General features: G+C 44.1%; 1 protein-coding gene across 4 annotated transcripts in view; it reads right to left on the reverse strand.

The window, feature by feature from the left end:
• The window catches only part of WTAP (WT1 associated protein), a 29,928-nt gene extending 22,318 nt beyond the window's left edge, over nucleotides 1-7,610 (reverse strand). Inside the window, exon 1 of one of the 4 annotated variants that reach the window (XM_036886785.2) lies at nucleotides 7,476-7,610. The gene's annotated coding sequence lies outside the window, so the exon portion shown is untranslated. Of the gene's footprint in view, nucleotides 1-7,082; nucleotides 7,106-7,166; nucleotides 7,340-7,475 lie in introns of those variants that run through there. The other 3 variants (XM_036886784.2, XM_057489064.1, XM_036886787.2) reach the window with 3 other exon arrangements.
• Between the last annotated feature and the right edge of the window lie 242 nt (nucleotides 7,611-7,852).

The following is a 7,852-nucleotide window of genomic DNA, read 5'->3' on the forward strand; positions in this document are numbered from 1 at the left end:
GGCCTTCCTCTCCTGGGAGAACAGTGGCCTCTAGCGGCGTGTGCTGGGCAGCTGCGTGCAGACAGGGCTTCTAATCTTGCCTGGCAGCTATGGAGTTCAGCGTTGCAGTTGCTGTGGGCGTTGCCTGCCTCAGGCTTCTGCTCCAATATGGCGGAGCCGCTTTGGCAGGGGAACAGGCAGGAGGCTGTTTATCGCGGTGAGGGGCCTCCACACTGCGCTGCGGGGGTTTGGGTGCCCAGAGTTCCCCGTGATTCCCAGCTGCTGGGCTAAGTGTCCTCGGGCACTTCCGTCCAGCTGTGGGGTCCCTGTCCCTTTAAGACTTTCAAAAAGCACTCGCTTTTCTTTGTCCTGGGTGCACCCGCTGCAGGAACCCACTCACAGGTCTTACTGCCCTGTTTCCCTAGTTTCCAACACCCCACGCATGTACTGTGTGTCTGCGCTCTGGTGCGGATGGCTGGGGCTAAGTGTTTAGCAGTCCTGGGCTCCCTCTCCCTGCCTGCTCTGACTCCTCTCCGCCCGCTGGGAGCCAGGGTGAGGGTCGCTTGGGCCCTGCCGGGCTGCGGCTTTTATCTTACCCCCTTCGCGAGGCACTGGATTCTCGTGGGTGTGGATGTGGTCTGGCTACTGTCCTGTGTCTTCTGGTCTCTCTTTTAGGATTAGTTGTATTTGTTGTTATTTTCAAAAATATATGTGGTTTTGGGAGGAGATTTCCGCTGCTCTACTCACGCCACCATCTTGGTTCCCCATCTAAACTGTTTTTAAAGGGCATTTAAAGGACTGGGAAACATGAATATGTTCTCATAACCCTGTTTTTCTAAAAGAGACTGGCAAGGTTTGAAAATAAAAAAAAAAACAGAACGTCTGACCCTCAGGTTCCCCATCTCAAAAAGGAGTACCACCAACAAGGCTCAAAATTATTGTGCTATTTTTGAAGATAAACATTGTTCTTCAGCAATGGCGAAGGGCACAAAGTAAGCATTTAATTAACAGTTTCCTTCTCCCCACAAAAAAAACAAAGACTCTCAATCACTATTTGAAGAACCTGGAGGGAGAATGCACCAGTTGAGGCTAACAATCAAAACATACTCCAGGCTTTGTTTCTAAGCCCCACCCCAGAATTCTTGGACATCTCCAATTTTCATAATTCTAAACAAGATACCTAAATTTCTAACATTGGCCTTTGTTCTCTTTCAACAACTTTGATGATGGGTAGATCTTAATTACACATTAGAGGTACCTGTATTTTCTTTAAAAAATGACTTTCTAAATTTGTAATGTTACGTCAGGGATAAATACAGGTTTTGCATAATGCTTGTGTTTCATAGTCACAGGGCATTCTACATGTTATGGAATACATGACTTGAGAAAGCACAAGCATTTAGAAAGAAATTCTTTATCTTTAACAGTTGAAAAGTCAACTTTATGGACATACAATGGCGAAATGACAGTCTCTTCAACAGATGGTGCTGGCAAAACTGGACAGCTACATGATGTAGGAGAATGAAACTAGACCATTGTCTAACCCCATACACAAAAGTAAATTCAAAATGGATCAAAGACCCGAATGTAAGTCATGAAACCATAAAACCCTTAGAAAAAAACATAGGCAAAAACCTTTTAGACATAAACATGAGTGACCTCTTCTTGAACATATCTCCCCGGGCAAGAAAAACAACAGCAAAAATGAACAAGTGGGACTATATTAAGCTGAAAAGCTTCTGTACAGCAAAAGACACCATCAATAGAACAAAAAGGAACCCTACAGTATGGGAGAATATATTTGAAAATGACACATCCGATAAAGGCTTGACGTCCAGAATATATAAAGAGCTCACCCACCTCAACAAACAAAAAACAAACAATCCACTTAAAAAATGGGCAGAGGAACTGAACAGACAGTTCTCCAAAAAAGAAATACAGATGGCCAACAGACACATGAAAAGATGCTCCACATCACTAATTACCAGAGAAATGCAAATTAAAATTACAATGAGATATCACCTCACACCAGTAAGGATGGCTACCATCCGAAAGACAAACAACAACAAATGTTGGCAAGGCTGTGGAGAAAGGGGAACCCTCCTACACTGCTGGTGGGAATGTAAGTTAGTTCAACCATTGTGGAAAGCAGTATGGAGGTTCCTCAAAATGCTCAAAATAAACTTACCATTTGACCCAGGAATTCCACTCCTAGGAATTTACCCTAAGAACGCAGCACCCAAGTTTGAAAAAGACAGATGCACCCCTATGTTTATCGCAGCACTATTTACAATAGTCAAGAATTGGAAGCAACCTAAGGGTCCATCAGTAGATGATTGGATAAAGAAGATGTGGTACATATACACAATGGAATATTACTCAGCCATAGGAAGAAAACAAATCCTACCATTTGCAGTAACATGGATGGAGCTAGAGGGTATTATGCTCAGTGAAATAAGCCAAGTGGAGAAAGAGAAATACCAAATGATTTCACTCATCTGTGGAATATAACAACAAAGGAAAAACTGAAGGAACAAAACAGCAGCAGAATCACAGAACGCAAGAATGGACTAACAGTTCCTGTGTGGTGACCTCCAAAAAGTTCTTCACAATGGTATAAAGGGCATATCAAAGTGTGGGCAAAGGGTTTGTTTGTGTTTATACAGAGGATCAAAGCCCAATTTGGCTACCCAGAAAACGAAATAAGATACGATATGAAGAAGAAGAAGTTCCAACATCAACATACTCTGGAAGAGTCATTCCAGAAGATGATCATCAAAAAACGTCAACAAAGATCCTGGCGCTGTTGCAGTTGTAGCTGCATTCATCCCACTGGTTCCTGGAATTGCCATTGGAATGAAGAAGGAGATATCTAAGCTGGTCTGTGCATACAATAAAATAACAAATGTGACTGGATCTATACTGTTGGAACTCAACCAAGAATTAGGAGAAGTGCAAGTTGCAGCACTCCAAAATCTTGAGACTACAGACTATCTACTGTCCCAGGAATGTGTTGTTTTAAATTGTCCGATTTTTCTCAAACTATTCAAATTCAGTTAGACAATATCCACCATATCATAGATAAGTTTTCACAAATGCTTAGGGTGCCTAACTGGTTTTCTTGGTTTCACTGGAGATAGCTGGTAATTGTAGGTCTGCTTTGGTTATGTAACTGTATTCCTATTATGTTAATGTGTGTGCGCAATTTAATTAGTAGTTTAAAACCTATACATGCTTAAGTTACTCTACAAGAATATATGTCAAAGAAATAACCAATCTTCACATGTTTTCTCCTGTCTGCTACTTCTATAGCTTTTCTTCTTCCTTCCTAATTACAACCCTTAAATAGAATTCGTGCCTCATATCGAATTTACCGAGTATCATAATTCTTCCAAGTGGTAAAGATACCTCAAGACAAATGCTGGGCATAAAACCCACAGGGCATAAATCTGCAAAGAAGTAAAAAGCTAACCTTTTCAAACAATATGGCTTCTTTCTCACTTACCAACTTTACATTTCCCTGTATGGCCCTGGAAGATGACTGGTTAGCCAGAGACGGGTAAGATTCCTCAAGGGAGGAACAACCTAAGACAGGCACAGTCGCAGGGGGGCCATCAGGTGAGAAATTGGGGATCAAGAGAGGTGAGGCTTAGAACCTCACCCCCCGTTTTGAGAGAAATCTGCATCCATGGATGTTTTGTTGCCCTTGTCTAGCTTGGATTAATACTTAGCCTATAGGCACACACCTGATCATCTATATTTGCTTTCTTACAGCACTAAACTATGTTTTCTACCTTTATCTTGCATCTACCTACCACTTCAGCATTTTATTAAAAATAATAATAATAATAAGGGAGAAATGTGGGATTCACATATAAATCAAGTATAAAAATCAAACGAATATTCATATCCGACCTGATTGTTTGTAGTTCATAATGCGTGATCAAAACCGAAAGTTTCTGTGATGACTGCCCTTGTACTGTTCACCATGTAAGAACTTAATCACTATGTAAGAATTTGTTCACCATGTAAGAACTTGTTCGTTGTGCTTCAGAAGATCAGAGACTGATGAGAATTAGGCTTGGGGTGGATTAATGATTGTGCATTGAGTCCCCTGTACAGAATTTTATTGTTGTTAACTGTTAACAACCATTTGATCAATAAATATGAGAGATGCCCTCTCAAAAAAAAAAAAGAAAAGTCAACTTTACTTGAGTGTCCATGGCATGTCCCAATAGCTAAATGGACAGTCTGGCGAAAAGCGAAATTAGAACAGATTTAAAACTTAGAAGCATCAACATTCAACCAGTCAAAATAGAAAGTGATTCTTACTTTCGACTTTCACATTACATGAAGAATATGCTAATAAGAAAAGTATTCAAGCATAATTGACAAGTCCAACAATGACCTAAAGTCAATTCTAGATCCATTAAGGACAATGGACATTCCGAGTTGTTAGAACAATCTATTCTTGTACGAGAAAAACAGAATGACTGAAATATAACTTGGAGTTGAACCTTGCATCTTGAAGGAAAAATATGAACATATACTCAGTACGACAAGCCATTTATTTAAGTCACACTTTTCAAAGTTTCCCCCATTTTCCAGATGATGAAAATGATCATGAATCATTAGGTGACACGCTCAGGTTAAAACAGCTATTGATTGATTGGCTGGGGGCAGGACTCCAATTTTGGTACCTCTCAGAAGTTGGTAACTGATGAAGATAGGTAATTGCCCCACTCTCCTATTCTCAATAATGATATTAAGCTTAGCTAGCTGAAGTAGAGAATGCAGAAAAGCAAAATAGAAAAAAGTTCAAAATAGGCTAATCTGGCTGCTTTTTAGTAGGTTTAAGATAGAAACACATTTTCAAACGATGTAACTATTTCACTTATTCACGTGGATAATTCAGACAGTCTTTTATGTATAGAAGGTCAGAACCACCATCCACTCTTGATGCATTAACACTGTGGAGAGTTCAGTTTTGGTTGGCAGGGCGCCTAGCTTCCCAGATCCCAGTACTTCCCTGGCTCTTACCATTATGATCCTAAATTGGGCAACTCAGTTCTCTTACCAGAGGGGCAAGCACCAGCCCACACAACTTAAGAAAGCATGTACCCTGCTGAAACTAGTAACAACACAAGAAACTAGTAATGCGATAGTGTGCTAGCCTTGGTGCTGTAGCAGAAAGTGTACTAGTCAGGAATTAGAAGACCACCTTTTCCTGTCTTCAGTACGTATTAGTCACGTCATCTTGAGCAAGTCACAACTCTTTGGGTTGCAGCCAAATCAGCAAAAAGAGGATAATAATTGTGCTTGCCTCACCAAGGGCTGCACAAATCTCACCACTTTGTGTCATAAAAATGCTATATAAAGAATTTTTCTAATAAAGTATCAACAGTAATGTAAGTTTAATATTCATATAGGAAATACTAAATTCCGCGAATTACATTTTTAAGAGTGAAGAATATTTATAGCACTGAGTTCTGGCCTGATGCACAACCATGACATCCAATGGAATAATACACTGTTATGGGAACACTCATAAGTTTTTCTATGGTAAGCTTAGAAACTGAAAATATTTATAGAGGTAGAGAAGTGGTAGGTAATTAAAAAAATAAAAACAATAAACCTAAATATTAGGTAGGTCTTGCTCTGCTAAAACACCCAACAAAATTTTAAGAGGAAGAAAAAATTGCTTTCAAGAAGATTGACATAAAAATGATCAAGACTGCTAAGAAAAGATATTTTCAAGGGGATTCTATACTACAAAACACAAGACTGTAAAGAGCTTTTAAAGTTGTAATAGATTGTACAATTATTACAAGTCTTTTCTCCACATCATAGGATTGCTACAGATTTTCATCATTATATATACCAACTCATTTCCAACAGAACAAAAAAATTTTGAGCGAACATGACTCAAAACTGAATGGGGAAAATTAGATACTATGAAGTCCTATAAATCAGATGAGCCAAGTAAATCATTAGCAGACACCGGGCCAAACTTATATTTTATCCTGTGGGACTTAAAAATTTAGGCAGTTTGCCTGAAGTTCGTTCCAACACCGACGAATAGGTAAAAATACAGACCGCTTAGCTATAGCTGTCTGTTTAAAACAATGTAAGATCAAAAGAACTCTAGAAATAAACCCACTCAAACTTTAACCTCATCCTCAACACAAGCCACCTTCTGGACTGTAACCTCTTTGCCCAAACTGCCTAATCAGATGCTACTGAATGACATAAGTAAAATTTAGCCATCTCGAAAAAATTTCGCACGGTTTTTCAACGGTATTTTAAATATCTACAATATATTCACCATACAAAATTTAATTTGGTCAAAACTGCAAATAGAAAAAACGGGTAGAACTTGTGATAGACCTGTGATTCTATTTACCCTCATAAGCAATGGAATTAACTAAATTCTGAGAGATGTAAAATTAGGCGGACAACTCACGCCTGTAATATGCTTATGGAATATTTTTGTACCTCGAGGAAAAGAATCACTTTTCACTCTATAAACATGGTTATTTAGGATTTTACCATAGTCCATTCGGATCAAACATCCAAGTGACTTCATCAAAACAAGAACTTGGACCTTTTCACTACGTGTTCCTGACTAGTAAAACACAGTAAGAACAAAGCTGTCAACAGCCCTACAGCGAACCAAAGGGAGGCTTTAAAATTTCACGAAAATCCCGAGGTAATTCCATAAACGACTTTTTTTGCTCAGAATGCATGCAATCCTTTTAAAATGGAAGTCTACGGGAGAACGCTGCTGTAACAAGCTACCGCGCGACGCAAAATCTGGTCAGCGAACGCGGCTTTCCCTCCTTTGCCGAACTCGTTGGTGCCGCCAGCCCGCGGTCCCGCGAGGGGGGGGGGGGCGGCGACGCCAGGCGGGGACAGGAAGCGCCCCGGGAGGCGGCCTCCGGGTCTTGCCGGCCCGCGGGAGCGCCCACCTCTTTCCCCGGTCCAGGGAACAGAGGTAAAATGGCCTCAGGGCGGCGGAAGTGTCCCCGCAGGCGGGAAAGCGGAGCGGCTAACGGAGGCCGGCAGGCCCGGGAGCCCCGAATCGCCCTCCGAGCTCGGCTCACCCCTTCCTGGGCCGGGGCCGCCATGCCTCAGCCCTCGGGACCCGGAGATCCTCGCGGTCGCTCCCGCCGGAGGCCCGCACCTACCTCTTCGGACGGAGGCCGCGCCGGCGCCGCCCAGTCACATAGGCCGAGGCCGCGCTGCCCGCTCGCAGCCCAGGCCTCCGGACCGCGCTGCCGCCGGCCCCCGCGCTCCTCCTCCCGCCGCAACCCCGCCGCTCCCCTTTATTTGCGGGTCTTGCTGCCACAAAATGGCGCTGAGGGAGGAAGCGAGGCCCCGACGCCCCACCCCCCTCCCTGCCCCTCCTGACGCCCCGCCCCGGGCCGCCAGCCCGAACGCACCGCAGCCGCCGCCCGCTCCTTTCCCCCCCTCAGGTTCGCGTCCGGCCCACTCACCGACGAATTGCCTCCTGGTCGTGGCCGCAGCAACCGGCCCGCCACCGGGCCCCGCCGCGGGGAAGAAAGGCGAAAGGACGGCGCCCGACTGGGGCCTCGAGGCGTTGAGGGAGGAGCTGTGCCTCGGCGGCACGCCCTGCGGCCGCCGGAGAGCTGCCTGCTCCGCGGGGGCGCGAGGGAAGCGGGCCGCAGGGAAGGGCGGGCCTCGAGGTCGGAGGTCAACCGCGCGGCATTACGGGAAGGGCGGTGGAGGTCGCTATTGGCGGCGCAAGTGGACCGTCTCTCCTAGCCACCTGCAGCTGCGGCGCGACCTCTGGCGGAGGAATCTGGACGAAGCCGGCGCGTGATTGGTCTCTCTGAGGTCAGCGCTGATCTGG

Source organism: Manis pentadactyla, chromosome 12 (assembly GCF_030020395.1).
Source record: "Manis pentadactyla isolate mManPen7 chromosome 12, mManPen7.hap1, whole genome shotgun sequence".
Lineage (NCBI taxonomy): Eukaryota > Metazoa > Chordata > Mammalia > Pholidota > Manidae > Manis > Manis pentadactyla.